The sequence below is a fragment of the Eriocheir sinensis genome, chromosome 65, assembly GCF_024679095.1.
Source record: "Eriocheir sinensis breed Jianghai 21 chromosome 65, ASM2467909v1, whole genome shotgun sequence".
Classification (NCBI taxonomy): Eukaryota; Metazoa; Arthropoda; class Malacostraca; order Decapoda; family Varunidae; genus Eriocheir; species Eriocheir sinensis.
In genome coordinates this window covers 8,312,245-8,332,244 of record NC_066573.1, presented here as the reverse complement: position 1 = coordinate 8,332,244, position 20,000 = coordinate 8,312,245, and the positions used below count along the sequence as shown (strand labels likewise).

Below are 20,000 nucleotides of genomic sequence, written 5' to 3'. Positions count from 1 at the left end.
TGGGAACGGGTCAGGAGGAAGGAAGGGAGGGAGGGAAGGAAAGGAGGAAAGAGGGTGGGGAAGGAATAAGGGAAAGAAGTGTGTGTGTGGGGGTGGAGGGGGGTTGGCGAGAGAGAGAGAGAGAGAGAGAAGAGAAGAGAAGAGAAGAGAAGAGAAGAGAAGAAGAGAAGAGAAGAGAAGAGAAGAGAAGAGAAGAGAAGAGAAGAGAAGAGAAGAGAAGAGAAGAGAAAGAGAAAGAGAGAGAGAGAGAGAGAGATATTAATACCCTCACAGGAAATACATCGAATCACTCTTTTCCTTGTCTAACTAATGATCGTGACGGATTTCAGTGCACTCAGGAAATCTTACTTTAAATTTGTATTGTCGAAGCTTGGTAGTGTTTTTATTAGTTTTCCTTTTTTTAACTTTTTTATTGATTGATTTATTGATTTTTTTTACGCCAACTCATATAAAGTTAACAGGCAGGCTATATTGCTCAGTTCAAATTTTTCTTTCTTTTTCCGTCATTAATGTGCGGAATCTTGGAACGTGTTAAAGAAAAGAACAGAACATAACAGAACATAACATAACATAACATAACATAACATAACATAACATAACATAACATAACATAACATAACATAACATAACAGAGCAGAGGAGAGCAGAACATAACAGACACCGTAAGCAGCCCCCTAAGCCCTGAAGATGTATTTCGTTCATTCATTCCAGTGGGAGGGAGCGGGCAAGGTTGAAGGTTGGAGGCACACAGCAAATCTAACGGCCGCGCTGTGGAAATAACTGTCACTGAGCGTTCTATTCACTTGCTTATAAAGTTAATCATCTCACTCACAACATGTCCAAAAGTTATGCAGATCGCGTCTTTTGTCGATTTTTGGTGAATAGTGCTTGTTGTGTAACCTTTTAACACACACACACACACACACACACACACACACACACACACACACGCACCAGACTTACTATATATAGGTTAGGTTTAAGCCAACACATCTATCCTGACAACAACACCAATAACAACAACAAATTCTTAACGGGAAAAAATAAAAATAAATAACCGCACGCCAAAAAATGTTCCCATAATTATATCAAGATCAAATAAGATATAATAATGTAAATAAAAGACAACAAACCGTATATATATAAACAAACACTTCATCGCCACCAATATAAATCACAGGACCATGAAAAAAAAAATAGCGATGGTAGGAGATAACGAAGTAACAAGAGAGAGAGAGAGAGAGAGAGAGAGAGTGGGGAAAAAATAAAATCGTAAACTCCTGAACAAGATCATAAACTCCACAATTGCTTCCTTATCTTGTTTGGGATCGAGAGAGGAGAGGGATCCAGTTAGCACGAAATGGGATCCGATACTATTAATGGGGGATTTAAAGGCAATAAGGGAAGGGGAGGGGAGTTGTGAGGAAGAGTTAGGGTAGGTAAGTAAGGAGGTTTCGTGGGTAAATACAGAAGGGAAAGGTAAGGTAAGGTGAAGGGAGAAGAGAGAGAAATGAGGAAGATGAGGCCGTGAGGAGAGTAAGGCAAGGAGATTAGGAGCGTAAAGACATTAGAAGCAATAAAATGTTTGGTATAGGTAAATACATTAAGGGAAAATGTAAGGTAAGGAGAGACAAAGGGAGGGATGTGACAGACCGAAAGAGGGAGATGAAGGTAAGGAAAGGGACGGTAGGATACGAAGAAAAGGTTTGGTAGGTAAAAACAGAGGAAAAGAAAGGTCATGTAAGGGAAGGTAGGATACGAAGGAAAGATTTGGTAGGTAAAAACATAGAGGAAAAGAAAGGTCATGTAAGGGAAGGTAGGATACGAAGAAAAGATTTGGTAGGTAAAAACATAGAGGAAAAGAAAGGTCATGTAAGGGAAGGTAGGATACGAAGAAAAGATTTGGTAGGTAAAAAACATAGAGGAAAAGAAAGGTAAGGGAAGGGAAGGTAGGATACGGAGGAAAGATTTGGTAGGTAAAAAACATAGAGGAAAAGAAAGGTCATGTAAGGAAAGAGGTTTTAATGGTAAGAATAGGGAGGAAGATGAGGAAGGGGAGGTTGTGAGGAAGGTAAGCTTAGGAGATTTGAAAGGTAAACACATAAGAAGAAAAGTTTAATAGGTAAATACATAAAGGGAAAAGAAGAAAAAGTTAAGGTAAAGTAAAGGTAGGGGTGTAAGAGATGAGGAAATTAGGGCAAGGTAAGGAGATTTGAAGGGTAAACATATCAGGAGAAAAATTTTAATAGGTAAATACATAAAGGAAATGAAAGGTAAGGAAAGGTAAGGGGAGGGGAGTGAAAGGAAAGATGAGAACACGGAAAGGAAGGTAAACTTAGGCAATGGGGTGGGAAGGAGAGGGAGAGAGAGAAGAGGAGGAAGAAGGGGCTGGGGAGACTAAAGGGAGGAAGGGACAGGGAGGGGAGGCTGGGAGGAAGGGATTAGGGTCACAGGATTAGCCAATTAACACAGGTAAACTCACGCTGGCGCCGGAAGTCATTACGAGGATGAATGAAGGAGAAGCAGGTGCGATCATTAGGGGGGTAATGGGACCAGGTGGAAGGGGGGTAAGGGAGGGAGGGAGGAGGGGACATAGGGAGGAAGGAGGGCGCTCGTGAGTTGTGAATGAGAGTAAGAGAGAGAGAGAGAGAGAGATTTTCTACCTTTTCTATAGGGCATTCTCTCTCTCTCTCTCTCTCTCTCTCAGCCTATAATGAAGGGTTGTAACAGACCGATCGAGATTTGGTTTCCTGTTTCAAGGCTACAGCGTAAGGAGGAGGAGGTGGAGGCGGGGGAGGAGGAGGAGGAGGAGGAGGAGGAGGAGGGATATAAGAAGACTGACCTACATTGCCACTCCCATTTTCTTTTGTCCTCCCTTTAATCTCCCTCTTATTTCCGTTTTCTTTTTCTCCTAATCATCATCATCATCATTACCAACACACACACACACACACACACACACACACACACACACACACACACCTCTGCACACCTTTTCATCTTCTCTTCTCTCTCAGGTAAGAAGAGGGAGTGAGGGATCAAGCCTCCTCCTCTTCCACCTCCTCCTCCTCCTCCTCCTCCTCCTCCTCCTCCTCAGGGTTTTGTGTATTGTGACGGAGGGCGGGACAAGAATGGGTTATGGCTGCTCTTATGGAGGTGAGTGAGCCCATTTTGTTCCCCTTCTGCTATATATTTCTATTCTTTAATCTCTCTCTCTCTCTCTCTCTCTCTCTCTCTCTCTCTCTCTCTCTCTCTCTCTCTCTCTCTCTCTCTCTCTCTCTCTCTCTCTCTCTCTCTCTCTCTCTCTCCATCTCTCCTTCCCTCCATATATCTTCCTCTCCTCCTCTCTTATCTCTACGTTTATATACATCCGACTCTCTTTCTCTCCTTCTCTCCATCGCTTCCTTCCCTCCCCCTCTGTATAGTTTTCCTTCTCCTCTCCCTCCTCCTGTTCCTCCTCCTTTTCCTTACCTCTGCTCCTTTCCCGTCTCTCCTTTATTCTTTCTCCTCTTCGTCTCTCCTCTTCGCTTCTCTCCTCCTTTTTCTTCTTTCTCCCTCCTTCTCCTTCCTTTCTCTCATCTTTGTCAAGCTTCTTCCTTCATATTCCCTTCCTTCTCCGTTCCTCTCTCATCTCCCTCCTTCTCGCCCGTTCCTTCCCTTATTCTTTCTTTCTTCGTCTCTCTTCTCTGTATCTCTTTCCCCTCAATCCTCCTTTCCTTTCCTTCGTCTCCTCTCCCTAACCTTCTCATCCTTTCCTCATTTTATCTCCTCTTATTCTTTCCTCTTCTTCTCTCCTTCGCTTTCCTATCTCTCCTTCTTTCCTTCTAATCCCCTCATCCTTTTCTATTTTACCTCCCTTCTCTTATTCTCTCCTTTCCTCTTTCCCTCCCGTCTTTTCCTCCCCCTTCCCTCCTCCTCCTCCTCCTCCTCCAGTGGGTCCCTCAATGCTCTCAAATTTAGTGTTATACAGAACGACCTGAATGTCCAGCCGGAAGTCGTTTGTTCTTGAAGGATAACTGAAGAGAGCACACACACACACACACACACACACACACACACACACACACACACACACACACTAAGAGGATTACCGGAATAGATATCATAGGAGTCCGGGTTAGCGCCACCGCCACCACGCCGTTCCTTTTTTTAGGGTTAGGGCGAGAGGAAGAAAGACTTTTGCAGGAGTCTTTGGTTGGCCAGGTGTTGCGCCCATAGTAGTAGTAGTAGTAGTAGTAGTAGTAGTAATAATAATCAGGAGTAGGGAAAAGATTAAGTATGAATTTTAAAACTATCTCTACTGTTACCATCATCATAACACCAAAACAACAACAACAACATCACCACCAGCAACACTGAGACAGGACGCGTCAATCAAACGAACAGCAGACAACCCCCAAAGCCTCCTCCTGATTACCGAGCCCCGGCCTTGATCGCTTACATAAAGGATCAGATCGCTCAGTCGCTCACCTAGACGATCAACAGGTTCTGATTAGCGCTGCACTTTTGTCCGACTCGCGAACCTTATATTTTACCTCACTTCTCTTATTCTTTCCTCTTCTTCTCTCACTTTTTCTATTTTTTCTTCCTTCCTTCTCATCTTTCTCACATCTCTTCCTCTTTAATCTTCTCATCCTTTCCTCTTTTACCTCCCTCTCTTATTCTCTCCTCTTCTACTCTCTTTCCCTCCTTCTTGTCGGACTAACTCACTCAGCTCAATAAAAGGAAGCATATAGATGATGATAACAATGTAATATGATGTCCTTAGCTCCTCACCTTCGTTCACACCCATGCATTGATTATCGGAGTAACTCGCTCGGAAACTATAGAAGAAAACAACAAGAAGACGATTAGACGCGAAGCAGTGAAGGAAAGTTACCGGTTATAGAGCACATGTTTAAGGAAGGGTGTGTTTGTTTTTTCTAATATATATTGTTCTGTGATTTATATATCGACGTTAGTGTTATTTGAAGAGAGAGAGAGAGAGAGAGAGAGAGAGAGAGAGAGAGAGAGAGAGAGAGAGAGAGAGAGAGAGAGAGAGAGAGACAGAGAGAGAACCATAAGAGGAAGAGGAGGAGGAGGAGGCGGAGGAGGAGAGGAGGAGGAGGAGGAGTGACGATGAAGGATTGACGAGGATGCTGGCGGTGATGGGATGAGAGACTGGTTGGAGAGAGAGAGAGAGAGAGAGAGAGAGAGAGAGAGAGAAGGGACAGCAAACCTCTCCCTTCTGTGTGGTCCTCAAATCCTCCCATCCATCCCCATTCCCCTCCCCTTCCCATCACCCCCTCACCCCATAACCCCACCTCGCCCCTCCCTTGGGACATCATTTAGACGTATTTAGCCCCGCGCCCCGCCCCTCCGCCTCTCCTAATGAGTTTTATCACCCCTTCCATCACCCCATCACCCCCTCCCCTCCCAATATGGCTGCCCCTCGGCCTCATCTTCATCACTCGACGCTATCTCACCTGTCCTCTCTCGACACTTTACCTGGAATTAGATGAGTGTGGGGGGGGGAAGGGGGGACGTGTGTGTGTGTGTGTGTGTGTGTGTGTGTGTGTGTGTGTGTGTGTGTGTGTGTGTGTGTTCCTTGTAGCTTTTCTTTTTTTCATTGTATTTCTTTATGCTTGTTTATATGTCTTTATGTTTGTCTTTATATATCTGCTTGTTTGTTTATTCTCTCTCTCTCTCTCTCTCTCTCTCTCTCTCTCTCTCTCTCTCTCTCTCTCTCTCTCTCTCTCTCTCTCTCTCTCTCTCTCTCTCTCTCTCTCTCCTTCTCCTCCTCCTCCTCCTCCTCCTCCTCCTCCCCCCGGTGATGGGTCGCGGCACCTGGCAAGCAACACCTTTCCTAATGCATCCCTGATCACCTGTGTTCCCCTGTGGCCCCGCCGTGCCCGCCCCCAGTGGCCAACCGTCGCCTTCCCTTAGCTCCTTCAGTCCCCGGCCGCCACGCACCCATTAAGGAAATTAACCTTCGTGTGTGTGTGTGTGTGTGTGTGTGTGTGTGTGTGTGTGTGTGTGTGTGTGTGTGTGGTCCTGTCTCATTTGAGTATATGGTGGTGGTGGTGGTAGTAGTAGTAGTAGTAGTAGTAGTAGCAGTAGTAGTTGTTGTTGTTGTTGTTGTAGCACTAATGGTGGTAATATCAGTAATAGTATTTGGTAATGCTTATATTTGAGAAGCAATATTAGTAGAAGTTATCGTCATGGTTGGTTGGTGATGGTGGTTGGTGATGGTGGTTGGTGATGGTGGTTGGTGATGGTGGTTGGTGATGGTGGTTGGTGATGGTGGTTGGTGATGGTGGTTGGTGATGGTGGTCGGTGATGGTGGTCGGTGATGGTGGTTGGTGATGGTGGTCGGTGATGGTGGTTGGTGATGGTGGTTGGTGATGGTGGTTGGTGATGGTGGTTGGTGATGGTGGTTGGTGATGGTGGTTGGTGATGGTGGTCGGTGATGGTGGTTGGTGATGGTGGTCGGTGATGGTGGTTGGTGATGGTGGTCGGTGATGGTGGTCGGTGATGGTGGTTGTTGATGGTGGTTGTTGATGGTGGTTGGTGATGGTGGTTGGTGATGATGGTGGTTGGTGATGGTGGTTGGTGATGGTGGTTGGTGATGGTGGTTGTTGATGGTGGTTGGTGATGGTGGTTGGTGATGATGGTGGTTGGTGATGGTGGTTGGTGATGGTGGTCGGTGATGGTGGTTGGTGATGGTGGTCGGTGATGGTGGTCGGTGATGGTGGTCGGTGATGGTGGTCGGTGATGGTGGCCGGTGATGGTGGTTGGTGATGGTGGTTGGTGATTCAGACAGCGGTCGTTAGAAGCTGACTATACTAACTCATCTTCATTCATTATCTCTCTTTTTTATTCATCATTTCTTATCTCTAGTATTCTTATTGTTAGTATGGGGAAATCAACAAGGCAAAGGTAGCCAGAAATAACTCACTATCTCATCCGCGTAAAAAAATGAGTTAATGTCAAATGTCAAATGGCAGAAGGAATTTATTAGTGCGCGCGGCCTTCCATCTCTGCCCTTTGCGTCCCCTCAGCGTGGTAAGGATCCTGGCGGTGGAATGTCTGGCAGTGCGGGTGGTGGGGGGTGGTGGTGGTGGTGGTGGACGCTGTAACAAAACCATGAAAAATCAACTATTTCCCTGCATCTTACACACACACACACACACACACACACACACACACACACACACACACACACACACACACACACAAGGAATGTTCAATATCAAGGGAGGGGAAACGAAGCAAGATTTAAATAACTAGAAAAAAAAGGAAGCAGAAGAACAGGAGGAGGAGGAAGAGGAGGAGGAGGTCATCAAAGGTCAGTCCACAGGTGACCTTCCCGGCGCCCAGATGACCCCATTAGATAGGTGAGGCTACACGTGCGGCGGGTGGAGGAATGTGTGGAGGGAGGGAGAGAAGTGGAGGTGGAGGAGGGAGGGAGGGAGGTGGTGGAGGGAGGGAGGGAGGTGGAGGGTGAAGGCACTAAAAGCAAAGGAGGAGAAAGAGAGGAGTTGAAAAGGAGGAGGAGGAGGAGGAGGAGGAGGAGGAGGAGGAGGAGGAGGAGGGTGACATTCTATTTCAATCAGTCTCCTATTCCATATATGTCCCCATTCTCTCTCTCTCTCTCTCTCTCTCTCTCTCTCTCTCTCTCTCTCTCTCTCTCTCTCTCTCTCTCTCTCTCTCTCTCTCTCTCTCTCTCTCTCTCTCTCTCTCTCATCTAGTTGAAAGAAGGGCGAGTCTCTGCTCCTGTGGCCCCTCTAACCCCCCCATCGTCCCCCTTCCTCCCCTCCCCCCCTCTGCACCCCCCCCCCCAGTCAGCTACCACCTCCATCGCATCTTGTTTTTCCTCCCATAAACCTTACGTCTGGGAGGGAGGGAGAGAGGGAGGGGGAGAAGAAGGATGAACAACGCCTCTCCCTCCCCCTTGACTGATGAGGTGTGTTTCTGCAGGTGAGTCTGGCACAGGTGAGGCCGAGACAGGTGACAGCATTGAACAGGTGGGCAAAAGAGCAGGTGGACTAATTGCATATGAACCGACGAACAGGTGTGGCGGGGTGTGGCTGCATGGGCCGGGGGAGGGAGAAACGGCGTGGTGTGGAGGAGGTGGTGGAGGAGGTGGGGAAGGGGCAGGAGACAGGGCAGGTTTTTGAATCCACCAGTTAATGAAGGCTCGGTGTAATTTTTCCGGAGTTTAAGAGACACAATTATTTTTCTCCCTGTAATTGTCAAGGCCACGAACGTTCCCTCGAGGGTGAATTACACGCCTCGGTTTTGGTGAGATCATTTTAAACTTCCATTTTTTTTGACCAGATGGAGAGAGGAGGAGTGAGGGGAAGGAGGAAGGGAGGGGGGAACTGTATAAAAAAGAGACGAAGCAAGAACTGGAGGAGGAGGAGGAGGAGGAGGAGAATAGGAGCAGGAATAAGAGGAGGAGGAGGAGGAGGAGGAGATGGGGAAAGAAGGAATGAAGGGAAGGGGGAGGAGGGGAACGAGCCAGGGAAAAAAAGAGAAAGCAAAGATTGGAGAAGGAGGAGGAGAAGGAGAAGAATAGGAACAGGAATAAGAGGAGGAGGAGGAGGAGGAGGAAGAAGAGAAGAAGGGGAAAAGGAATAAGAGGAGGAGGAGGAGAAGAAGGAATGATGGTTGAGGAGGGAAGAGGGAACCAGAGAAAAAGAAAGAAAGCAAGGAGGAGGAGGAGGAGGATGTGAAGTAGGAGGAAGAGGAGGAGGAGGAGGAGGAGGAGATGGACCAGGAAGGGATAAAGATGTGGAGGAAGAGATTAACAATAAAGGAGAGAGAGAAAGGAAGAACTGAAGGAGGAGGAGGAGGAGGAGGAGAAGGAGGAGGAGGAAAGCAAAGAAAACAAAGATGAGGAGAAGGGTAAATCTGATGATGGAAAAGAACAGAGGAAGAACAGGAGGAATAGGGAAAGGATGATGAAGATATAATTAAGAAGAAGTGAAGGAGGAGGAGGAGGAGAAGGAGAATGAGAGAAAGAGGAAGAAGGTGGAGGAGAGATGTTGCACGGGAGACCAATGAGAAGGAGGAGAGGAGGAAGAGGAGGAGGAGGAGGCAAGAAGAATCAAGGTTACGTTCGGAGTTAGACTGAACGTAAATGAAGAACCAGCAACCTTCCTCTCGTTCCTCCCCTTCCTTGTCACCTTCTTGAACGTGAGTCTCGATCCCTTCCCTTCCATTCCTTTCCTTCCCTCCCCTCCAATGTTTTTCTTTCCTCACTTTTCAATATCTCCATTTCTCGTCTTTATCATATTCCTTAACTCTCTTTTTTCATGTTTTCTCCCTCTCGTTTCAAGTTTCCTTTGGTTTCTTTTCCATCATCTTTTCCATCATCTACATCTTCACCCCTTTCCCTTCCCTCGACCCTTCCTCATGGCGTCATCTATAGATCTTACACACCTGATCCCTCCTGGTTCTTCCTTCTCATATCTCACACGTACGCACGGAGTTGAGCACTGAGGCAAGGTGTAGCTATAGCATATGCCCCCAACCTTACTTATTTGCTAACCGCTTACCTGGATATCTCTGTTTCGTCTTTGTATGTCAACTCGTAACCTACTTTTTTTTCTTTTTCCTCTTTTCCTCTCTTCTACCCTCTCCAGATTATTTCCTCTCTCTCTCTCTCTCTCTCATTTCTTTCTTTTTCTCCTTTCTCGATGTCTTTTTCTTGTCTTTTTATCTCGACTTCCAATCCTCTTCTTCGTCATTAGCTTGTTTTCCTTACTTTCTATTTTCAACTAATTTCCTTCACTTCCTTCTCCATCCATATCTTCGTGTTTTCTATCTTTTCCTTCACTCGCTTCCCTCTGCATCTTCTCTATCTTCCTTCACTCCTCTCTTCTTCCATATCTTCATTCTTTCTATCTATTCCTTAACTCGTTCTCCTCTTTATTCTCTCTCCCTTCCTTCACTCCTTTCTCCATCCATCCCTTTATTCTCTCTCTCTATTCCTATGCTCTCAACTTCCTCTCCATCTTCTCTCTCTTCCCACCCTCCTTTCTCTTGCCTTTCTCTATCTGTGTCTTCTTTCTCTCTCCCTACACCTGCACCATTTTCCCTCCTCTGTACCCCCTCCACAGCCCCCTCCCACCCTGGCGCCCCTCCCAGCTACCCGCATCTCACAGCGCCCCACCCATTTTCTTGCCCTCGCCCCCTCCCTCTTCCCCTCATGCCCTTCCCTCCTTGCTCTTCCTCCTCCTCCTCCTCCTCCTTCTCCGCACACGCTTGGCTCCACACTTCCCTCTGACCCCAAGTGACCTCTGGAGTGCCTCAGGGGCGTCTGGGGTGAGGCTTAGGAGGAGGATGTGGAGGAGAAGCGTGCGAGAAGCGTGGACAGCCGGAGGATGAGAAATTTCGTTTGTGTAATTTCAAGAAGAATAAATTATAAGGTTTAAGTTGTACGATTAAGAAAGAAGACAATGAACACGTAAAAAAATGAAGTCAAGTGAAAATGAGTTAAAGTTTATAAAGACACGAGGCAAGGAAAAGAAATTCGGTTAAGTGAAACAAGAGGGAAAGAGAAAATGACTGGGATGGGGGAAAAAAAAATATAAGACGAGGGCAAATAAGTCGAGTTTAAAGAAGTGAAATTGTTAGGCGAGGAAATTTGTTAAGGTTCGAGGTAACGTCTTGCCTCGCCCGCACGCCAGAACGCACTGAAGCGAGGCGAACCAAGACATTGCGCGGAGGTCTTCATTCTGACGAGGCGCCGGGAAGGCCAGGCCATTTAGCGGTGCTCCTTAATGCTGATGAAAATACTACTACTACTACTACTACTACTACTACTACTACTACTACTACTACTACTACTTCTACTACTACTACTTCTACTACTACTACTACTACTACTACTACTACTACTACTACTACTACTACTCTGTTTCAGGAGCAGCGAGTAGCGGGCTTTTTTTTTAATTGTTTCTTTTTTTTGTGCCCTTGTGCTGTCTCCTTTGCTGTAAAAAACTACTACTACTACTACTACTACTACTACTACTACTACTACTACTACTACTACTGCTATTACTACTACTACTACTACTACTACTACTACTACTACTACTACTACTACTGTCGCTATAAGAAAATGTAAAAAAAGATATATATAAAAAGTGATTCCAAGTCTCAATAGCATAAATTGGATCCTCATAATATATTCTTCAAGTCTATTCTTCAGTATCTTCCTAGTCACCGTCTCCTCCTCCTCCTCCTCCTCCTCCACGTCAACACCCACCTCCACCTCCTCCACGTCTCCATGGCCGAAATTTCTGGTTTGGTTTTCAGGTTTTAAGAACGAGCCGAGTTTATCTCCCCATTTTCCATTTTCAGCTTCAATTAAGAGAAACCTGAATAATGGGTGAAGGAGGAGGAGGAGGAGGAGGTGTTCGGGGATCTGACTGGTAGCGTTCTTTATATATATTTTCTTTTTATGAGTAATTATTAATGATAGCGAAGAGTAATGACTCATAACGACATCCCCGGCTTTTTAATTAACTTTCCGCTCCGTCGACCCGCCGCCACTCGCCTGCCAAACCCACTCAGGGAAAAGACAAACACGTTGATACCTGTTAAGAAGACGAAGAAGGAGGGGAAGGAATACGAGGATGTTGAAGCGTCATTTCCTTTCTTTTTCTCCCCGTTGATACCCAGTAGGAAGACGAAGGCGAAGAAGGAGGCGAAGGAATATGAGGATGGTCATATTTGAAGCGTCATTCCCATTCCTTCTCTCTCCCGTTGATACCCAGTAGGAAGACGAAGGCGAAGAAGGAGGCGAAGGAATACGAGGATGGTCATATTTGAAGCGTCATTCCCATTCCTTCTCTCCCCCGTTGATACCCAGCAGGAAGACGAAGGCGAAGAAGGAGGCGAAGGAATACGAGGATGGTCATATTTGAAGCGTCATTCCCATTCCTTCTCTCTCCCGTTGATAGCCAGTAGGAAAAAGATGAAGGAGGCGAAGGAGGAGAAGATGGATGTTAGTGGCTGAAGCGTTATTCCCCTTCCTTCTCTCTCCCGTTGATACCCACGAAGAAGGCGAAGAAGAAGGGTGTTATCAGTTGGTGTAATTCCCTTTTTTTCTCCGGTTGATACCCATGAAGAAGAAGGCGAAGAAGGAGGAGGAGGAGAAAGAGGAGAAGGAGGAGGAGGATTCTATTAGTTACAGCGTCATTTTCTTTTCCTCTCATCCTTTCTCTTTCATTTTCCTCTTTTTACCTGTATCCTGTAAAACAAAACCACCACCACCACCACCGCCATTTTGTCTCATCTCTCAACCATCAACACCAATCCACAATCACCACTAACACCAGCATCACCACCACCACCACCACATTGATCTCCAAGTCTCAACCATCATCCTACCCAACCGCAACCACCATGGATGTGCCGCGTCACCCATGCTTCATCTTCTCCCCGTCCGTCATCCGCCGAGTGTCTTAATGTGTTGTTTCTCGGCCATTAGCGTCCAGCCGTGTGGGATGTCTTAATACCTGCTGTGGTGGTGGTGGTGGTGGTGGTTGGGGGAAGTTGTGGTAGTAGATGATAATGGTGGTGCGTGGGGTTGTAGGAGTAAATTGTGGTGGTGGAGTGGTTGGAGTAGCTTCTGGTGGTGGTGGTTGTGTGGTTGTGGCGGTGGAGGTGGTGTGGTGGTGGTAATGTGTTAAAGGAGTAGATTGTGGTGGTGGAATTGTGGGAGTAGATGGTTTTGGTAATGGTGATTGTGGTGGTTTTGAAGGTGGTGTAGGAGAGGTGTAGATGGTAGTGTGCGTAGGTGTGGGGGTGGTGTTAGTGGTAGTGGTGTTAGTGGTGGTGGTGTTGGTGGTGGTGGTGTTAGTGGTAGTGGTGTTGGTGGAGGTGGTAACAGTAGAGTAACAGCGAGTCTTTATTTCTTTTACTGTTCCTGTTCCTGTTATATTTTCATCCCTGCTCAGATTGTAACCATGTCGTTGTTATCCTTTTTCTTCTTCTTTTTCTTCTTCTTTGGTATGTCAAGGAAGTGTATTATGGTCGCGTATTCCTAATTCCTCACACGATTTTATTTTTATTGCAAGAGAGTATCAATATTCAATCAGTATTTTTGTAGATGAGTGTATCAAGGCACCTCTCTATCCGAAATTGACCTCTCTTTTGGCTATTCTTTACTGTTATTGATTATGGGAGATGCGAGTAGCGGGCTTGTTTTTTTCTCACTCTCTTTGTTGCCCTTGAGCCGTCTCCTTTGTTGTAAAAAGAGCGTGGGTGAAGAGGAGGAGGAGGAGGAGGAGGAGAAGGAAGAGGAAGATGATCAGGAGAGGTGCTAGACAACAGATAAAACAAAAACATAGCAAAAGGCTGTTGACTAAAGATAAACATTCAACGTAAGCAAAATGTTCATGTGAGTCAAATCTTTTCTTCATATCTTTGCGGTCATAGAGAGGAGACTATACAGGGTGGCGCAAAAGTCTCGCACCATAGGGGAATATAACTTCTAATCAATTTGTAATCCCTATGGTGCAGGATTTTTTGGGCCATCCTGTAATTTTCGATGTAGTTCACCTGTCACTAATAAGCAGGTGTGACGTACAGGTGTCTTACTCTTGAGTGGACAGATGAATGAGTTTGTGAGTGAGTAAACGTGAATAGAGGATAAGAAAGAGAGTGAATAGACGAGTTTAGTGTGAGTGAGAAAGTAGATAAAAGGAGAGAGACAGAGAGAGAAAGGGTAGATGGAAGATAGACTGGATAGGCGAGTGGGTAGGTGGGTGAGTGAGTGAGTAGATGAAGGGTAAAAGAGAGAGATAAAGAGAGGGAGAAAGGGTAGATAGGGAGGCGAAGGTGTGTGTGTACCATAGCACGAACACGACTCTGCACTAGTATAGGGAGATAAAGAAGAAAGAGGAGGAGGAGGAGGAGGAGGAGGAGTAGGGAGTAGGGAGGAGAGGAGGAGCGGCACCTTTGGTTACTCCGGCTAATGACTCCTCCCTCTCCCTCGCTTATCACCCATCCCTCACCTCCGCTCCCTCCCTCTCTCCCTCCCCGCCACCAGCACCTCCGGCACCGCGCGTGATGTTCTGACACTCCTGACGGGGCTACTCAAAGGGCTTCTGTCTGACTACGTGTGTCCCTGGCGAGAAAAATACGTACACACACACACACACACACACACACACACACACACACACACACACACAATGACCCACACGTGCTCTGACGGTGAAAAAAAAGAGACAAGGAAGAGATAGATTAGGGAAGAGGAAAAGGAAGATGAGGTCAGAGAGAGAGAGAGAGAGAGGGAGAGGGAGAGGGAGGGGGGGAGAGGGAAATACCTGTGTGATGCATATATGAACAAGCATTAGATCATTGGAGGGAGATGAAGCGTGAAGTATTGGGACCACCAGAAGGGAGGGAGGGAGGGAGAGAGGAAGAGAAAAATGATAGGTGGTATGTATTTGCGCTGGTGGAGTGAGGGGGGCAGGGAGAATGGGAGGTAAAAAAGAAAGGGTGGATGGGGTGAGGTTGATGGTAAGGGGGAGGATGTGGAAGGGGAAGGGAAAACAATGGGAGGTATCTGGGGTGAGGGTGTGGGAGAGGTGGAAGGGGTGATGGTGGGGTGGGGAATGGAGAGTTAGAGATAGAAGGGGTGAGTGGATAGGGGTGAGGATGAAGAAGGGAGAGACAATGGGAGAGAGGGAAAAAATGATGGGTGGTATTTATCGTGTAGATGAGAGATGGGGAGGAATGAAGGGGTGATGGGGTGGGAAGGGAAGGGGTAGATGGGTGATGAAGAAGAAGGGAGAGGGAGAGAAGGGGAAAAATTATGTGATATGTGAGATGGGTGGGGTGAAGGAGGGTGAGAATGGGGGTGGTAGAGAAAGAAGGGGGGCAGAAAAAGGGGTGTGAGGGGGAAGGGGGGGGGGGAAGGGAGAGGCAAGAAGGAAGTATTGATGGAGTGTTTTTCTTTTTCTCATTGGTATTTTTTTTTTTCGTTTCTGTTGATTTCCGTCCTATATTTGTTCAGGTCGGGTTATGTATGTATGTATGTATGTATGTATGTATGTATGTATATGCGTGTTTCTCTCTCTCTCTCTCTCTCTCTCTCTCTCTCTCTCTCTCTCTCTCTCTCTCTCTCTCTCTCTCTCTCTCTCTCTCTCTAAGTCTTCTAAACAAACCTCACCCGAAGAAGAACGAGGAGGAGGAGGAGGAGGAGGAGAAGGAGAAGAGAGAAAAAAAAATAAGAAAGAGGAAGAGGTTGAGGTAGAGGAATAGAGCAAAGGAGTAGAAGGGGAACGATTAGGAGAGGAAGAAGAAGAAGAGGTAGGAGTAGGAGGAGGGACGAAGGGGAGGGAGGAAGGCGAAGAGTGAATCAAATGAAGCGTGTCGATCCTTTCTCGTGCGCTGCTCCGCTGGACTTCTGTAATGAGCGCGCAAATGAACCTCGACTAGCGACATGACTTTGGCCGACTCTGAGGATAACGAACGCCCCTGACCTCCACCTGACCTCCCCCAGCTTGTCCTTACTCCCTTTAACCCCCCTACGACCCCCTCCCCTTCCTTCCCTCCCCTCCTTTATCACCCCTTTCAAAAATCTCCCCCTACATCGCTACCCTCCCTTAACCTCCCATACCCTCAATCTTTCTCCCCTACCTCCCTCCCCTCCAACTATCTTCTCTTTCCCCTTTCCCTCCCTTTCCCCTTCCTTTCCCTTCCTTCCCCTTTCTTCCCCTTCCCCCTCATCGTCCCTTCCTCCCTTTATTAACCCCCCAAAATCTCTCTGCCCCTTCCCATTCCCACTCTCCTCCTCCCTCCTCCCCTTCATCCCTTTCCTTCCCCTTCGCCACCTCTCCCAGTTTTTCCTTTGTCCCTTCCTCCCCCTCTGTCTCTCTCTCCCTCCCGTCACCCCCCATCCCTACCTCCTATTCCCTCCTTCTTCATCGCCCTTCCCATCATCTACGGACCATACACAGAGGACCAGGTCATTAGGAGATGGAGTTTGATGACACGGTAGGAGGAGGAGGAGGAGGAGGAAAGAAAAGGAGTTTGAATAAGTGCAGATTGAATTTCGTTGGTCATTCTCCACGCCCTGACCTTCCTTTCTCTCCTCCTGACCTAAAACATCAATTAGGACCCCCCGGACAGGTAGGGAGGGTCATTAGTGCACAGGTGTTGACGGGAGGGGGTAGGCAGCGGTGGGCAGTTGAAGGAAGGTGAGGGGGGAAGGAGTTGATGAAGAGGGGGAGAGATATAGGAGGAAGGAGAGAGGAGGGAAGGGAATGGAGATGGAGATGGGGTACCTGAAGAGAGAAGGGGAATGGGAGGGAACAGATGGAAAGGGGAGAGAGAGGAGGAAAGGGAGAGGAGAGAAAGGGGAGGAAAAATGAATAGATGAAAAGGGAGAGAAGGGGAGGAGGAAAATAGATGAAGAGAGGAAACATGGGAGGGGAAAAGGAGAGAAAGGATGGGGGAAGAATAGACGAAAAAGGGGAGACAGGAAGAAGGGGAAAGGATAGAAGAGGATGGGGATGGAATGTATATTGAGGGGAAGAGACAGGAGGAAGCAGGGAGGATAGAAGAGGATGGGAAAGGAATAGATGAAGAGGGGAGAGACAGGAGGAGGGAGAAAGGAAAGAAGGGGATGAGGAAGGAATAGATGAAGAGGGGAAGAGACAGGAGGAAGGGAAAAGGGTCAAAAGAGGATGGGGAAGAAAAAAATAAAGTGGGGAAGACACGGTAAGGATAGAAGGGCTTGGGGAAGGAATAGATAAAGAGGGAGACACAGAAGAGGAGGAAGAAGAGAAGGGGTAGAAGGGAGAGACAGGTAAAGCAACAGGTAGATAACGAGGGTGATTTGCCTGATTAACAGTACACATGTCTCTCCAAGGGCATCAATATGTCTGTCCGTCTCTGTCTGTCAGTGATGCGAATATACGTTGATTGCCGCGTTGTAAGGAAAAACGTTGAGGTTCGTTACGCAGAGAACGTTTCGGTGCTGGAATTGGTGTTTAGCGTAACGTTGTAGTATTAGCGTTTTCCGAGCTACAGCGCAATTTGAGTTTTTTGTGTGATTTTGTTTATTGTTATTTTTGTTTTGTGTTTCATTTCCTTGTCTTGTGTCATGTGTTTATATTATCGTTATTATTTTCGTAGTTCTTTATTTTTTTACTTAATTTGTGGCATTACAATTTTGTAAGTTTTTTTTTTACTTCTATTAAATTTCTGTATATTCAAATTGCCCTTTTTTTTAGTGTTTCTTTCTGTGTTTGATGAACGTGGGTGTTATAATCGAGTTTCTGGGCTGTTGATTTTCATGTATTTTCCTGGTTTTAATAATTTTCCTCTATGATATTTTATTTTCCCTATTCTTCTGTATCCCAAAGAATATTCTGTGCCCTTTCGGTTTTACATAATTATCTTTTTTTTTTCCTTATTTTGCTCCTCCATAATAAGAACATAAGAACGTAAGGAGTCTGCAAGAGGGCGGTTCCTTGTCCTCCTTCCTCGTCCTCCTCTCTCCTCCTCCTCCTCCTCTTCCTCCTCCTCCTCCTTGCACCCCTTCGCACTTTGCTGTCACATTGCATTAACCTACCCCCCCCCTCTCACCACCACCACCACCACCTCCACCCCTACCACCACCGCCTCCACCTCCCCACCAGCACATCCTCCATCGTGGGTGGCGCCATGTTTCACCTCCTCGATAGGATAAGTTAAAGGACGTCCTGGAGGTGGCGTGAAGGAGAAGCAGTTCCTGTATCCTTCACTTCTCCTCCTCCTCCTCCTTCTTCTTCTTCTTCTTCTGCTTGCTTTTATTCTTTTCTTTCTCCTGTTCCTCTTTTCCTATACGCTTCTTTTCTTCTTTTCTTCTTCTTTTCATCCTTTATCTTCCTCCTCCTCCTCCTCCTCCTCTTCCTCCTTCTTCTTCTTCTGCTTCCTATTATTCTTTTCTTTCTCCTGTTCCTTTTTCCTATACGCTTCTTTTCTTCTTTTCTTCTTCTTTTCATCCTTTATTTCCTCCTCCTCCTCCTCCTCCTCTTCCTCCTTCTTCTTCTTCTGCTTGCTTTTATTCTTTTCTTTCTCCTGTTCCTCTTTTCCTATACGCTTCTTTTCTTCTTTTCTTCTTCTTTTCATCCTTTATTTTCCTCCTCCTCCTCTCAATCCTCTTACTCCTTCCCTTCCTTCCTTCCTTCTGTTCCTTCTTTCTTATACTTTTTTTTCCCTTCTCGTTTCTTCGGCCTATCTATTATTTTTTTTAGTCCTTATTTCCTCCTTCTCTTCCTCCTCCTTCTCTTCTTTTCATTCTTTCCTTCATTTTCTTTCTCCTTCCTTCCTTTTACTCTACTTTCCCTCTCATCTGTTATTTTTTCATCTCTCCTTCGTTTCTAATTCACTCTATTTTTCGTTTTCTTCCTATTCCTCTTCCTTCCTTATACTTCCTCTTCTTCTCTGCATATTTGGCCTTTCTATCTTTTATCAATTTCTTCTTTCTAATCTTCCATCGCTTATTCCTTCCTTTCTCTCTTTCATTATATTTCTTTTCGTTCTTCTTTTCTTCGTTGTTTTCTCTTCTTGATTTTGCCTCCTCCTCTTCCTCCTCTCCTTCCTTCTATCCTTCATCTTTGCTTTCCTTACCCTCACTCCTTTCTCTCTCTCTCTCTCTCTCTCTCTCTCTCTCTCTCTCTCTCTCTCTCTCTCTCTCTCTCTCTCTCCTCCTCTTCCTCCTTCTCCTTCTTCCCTTCTCTTCCTCCTGCTCTCCTTCCTTCGTTTCTTTCTCCCTTCCTCCACCCTTCCCTTCTTACCCTGTTCCATCTCTCCTCCCCTGCCCCGTCCTTCTTTCCTCCCCCTTCCTTCCCGCCCCTGCTCTTTCCTCCCCTCCTCTGCCCCTTCCTTCCCTCTCCCCCCTCTCATCACTCTTCTCCACTCTCCTCTTATCTGTCTCTTCTCCCCTCTCCTCCTTCCCTTCCCATCCTCCTCCCCTTCCCATCCTCCTCCCTCCCCTCCTCCCCCCTCTCCTGTCTCATTTGCAACACCGCCGCGACCACCCACCAACACACACACACACACACACACACACACACACACACACACACACACACACACACACATTCGTCTCAACAACAAAAAAAAAGAATGTGTGCCAGAGAGAGAGAGAGAGAGAGAGAGACAGAGAGAGAGAGTAGCAGTGAACTCTGTCATTACCTCGACTTAATAAATCTAGACTGCATCATCTCTCTCTCTCTCTCTCTCTCTCTCTCTCTCTCTCTCTCTCTCTCTCTCTCTCTCTCTCTGAGAGAGAGAGAGAGAGAGAGAGAGAGAGAGAGAGAGAGAGAGAGAAATTATAATAAATATTGTATCCTGTATCAATAACAATACATAGAGGAAGAGGAGGAGGAGGAGGAAGAAAAGGAAGAGGAAAAGGATGAGGAAGAGGGAGAAGAAGAAGAAGACTAGGAAGAAAAATAAGACCAAGAAGACGAAAAAGTAGAGAAAAAGGAAAAGATGATGATGATGATGATGATGATGATGATGATGATGATGATGAGGAGGAGGAGGAGGAGGAGGAGGAGGAGGAGGAGGAGTAACTCTTAATAGCATCCTCCAGCGCCTGCGTGTGTTTATGATCCTGTTATAAGGGACTGAATAGCCTTCAAGAAGCGGATTAGCAACGCCTCGCCTGGCACCAGTGAACGGACGGCTACACGGCTCTATTGTTACGCCCTGCACCCTATACTTCTTCCCTTCCCTTCCCTTAGCTGCCCTTTCTTTCCCTTTCCCTTCTTTCCCTACCCTTCAATTCCCTTCCCTTTCCTGCCCTTCTTTCCCTTCCCTTCCCTTCCATTCCCTTCCCTTCCCCTTCTTTCCCTTCCCTTCCCTTCCATTCCCCTTCTTTCCCTTCCCTTCCCTTCATTTCACTTCCCCTTCTTTCCCTTCCCTTCCCTTCCGTTCCCCCTTTTTCCCTTCCCTTCCCTTCCCTTCATATTCTTTCCCTTCCCTTCCCTTCCCTTCTT

At 46.6% G+C, this 20,000-nt stretch overlaps 2 protein-coding genes across 11 annotated transcripts in view; one reads left to right on the top strand and one right to left on the bottom strand.

Moving 5' to 3' along the window:
• LOC126987588 (crustacyanin-A2 subunit-like) overlaps window positions 1-20,000 on the bottom strand; it is a 102,385-nt gene that overhangs the window by 28,896 nt on the left and 53,489 nt on the right. The gene's annotated exons all lie outside the window — the stretch shown is intronic.
• Window positions 1-20,000, top strand: part of LOC126987585 (probable phosphoserine aminotransferase) — a 111,419-nt gene that overhangs the window by 47,434 nt on the left and 43,985 nt on the right. The window lies entirely within an intron of this gene.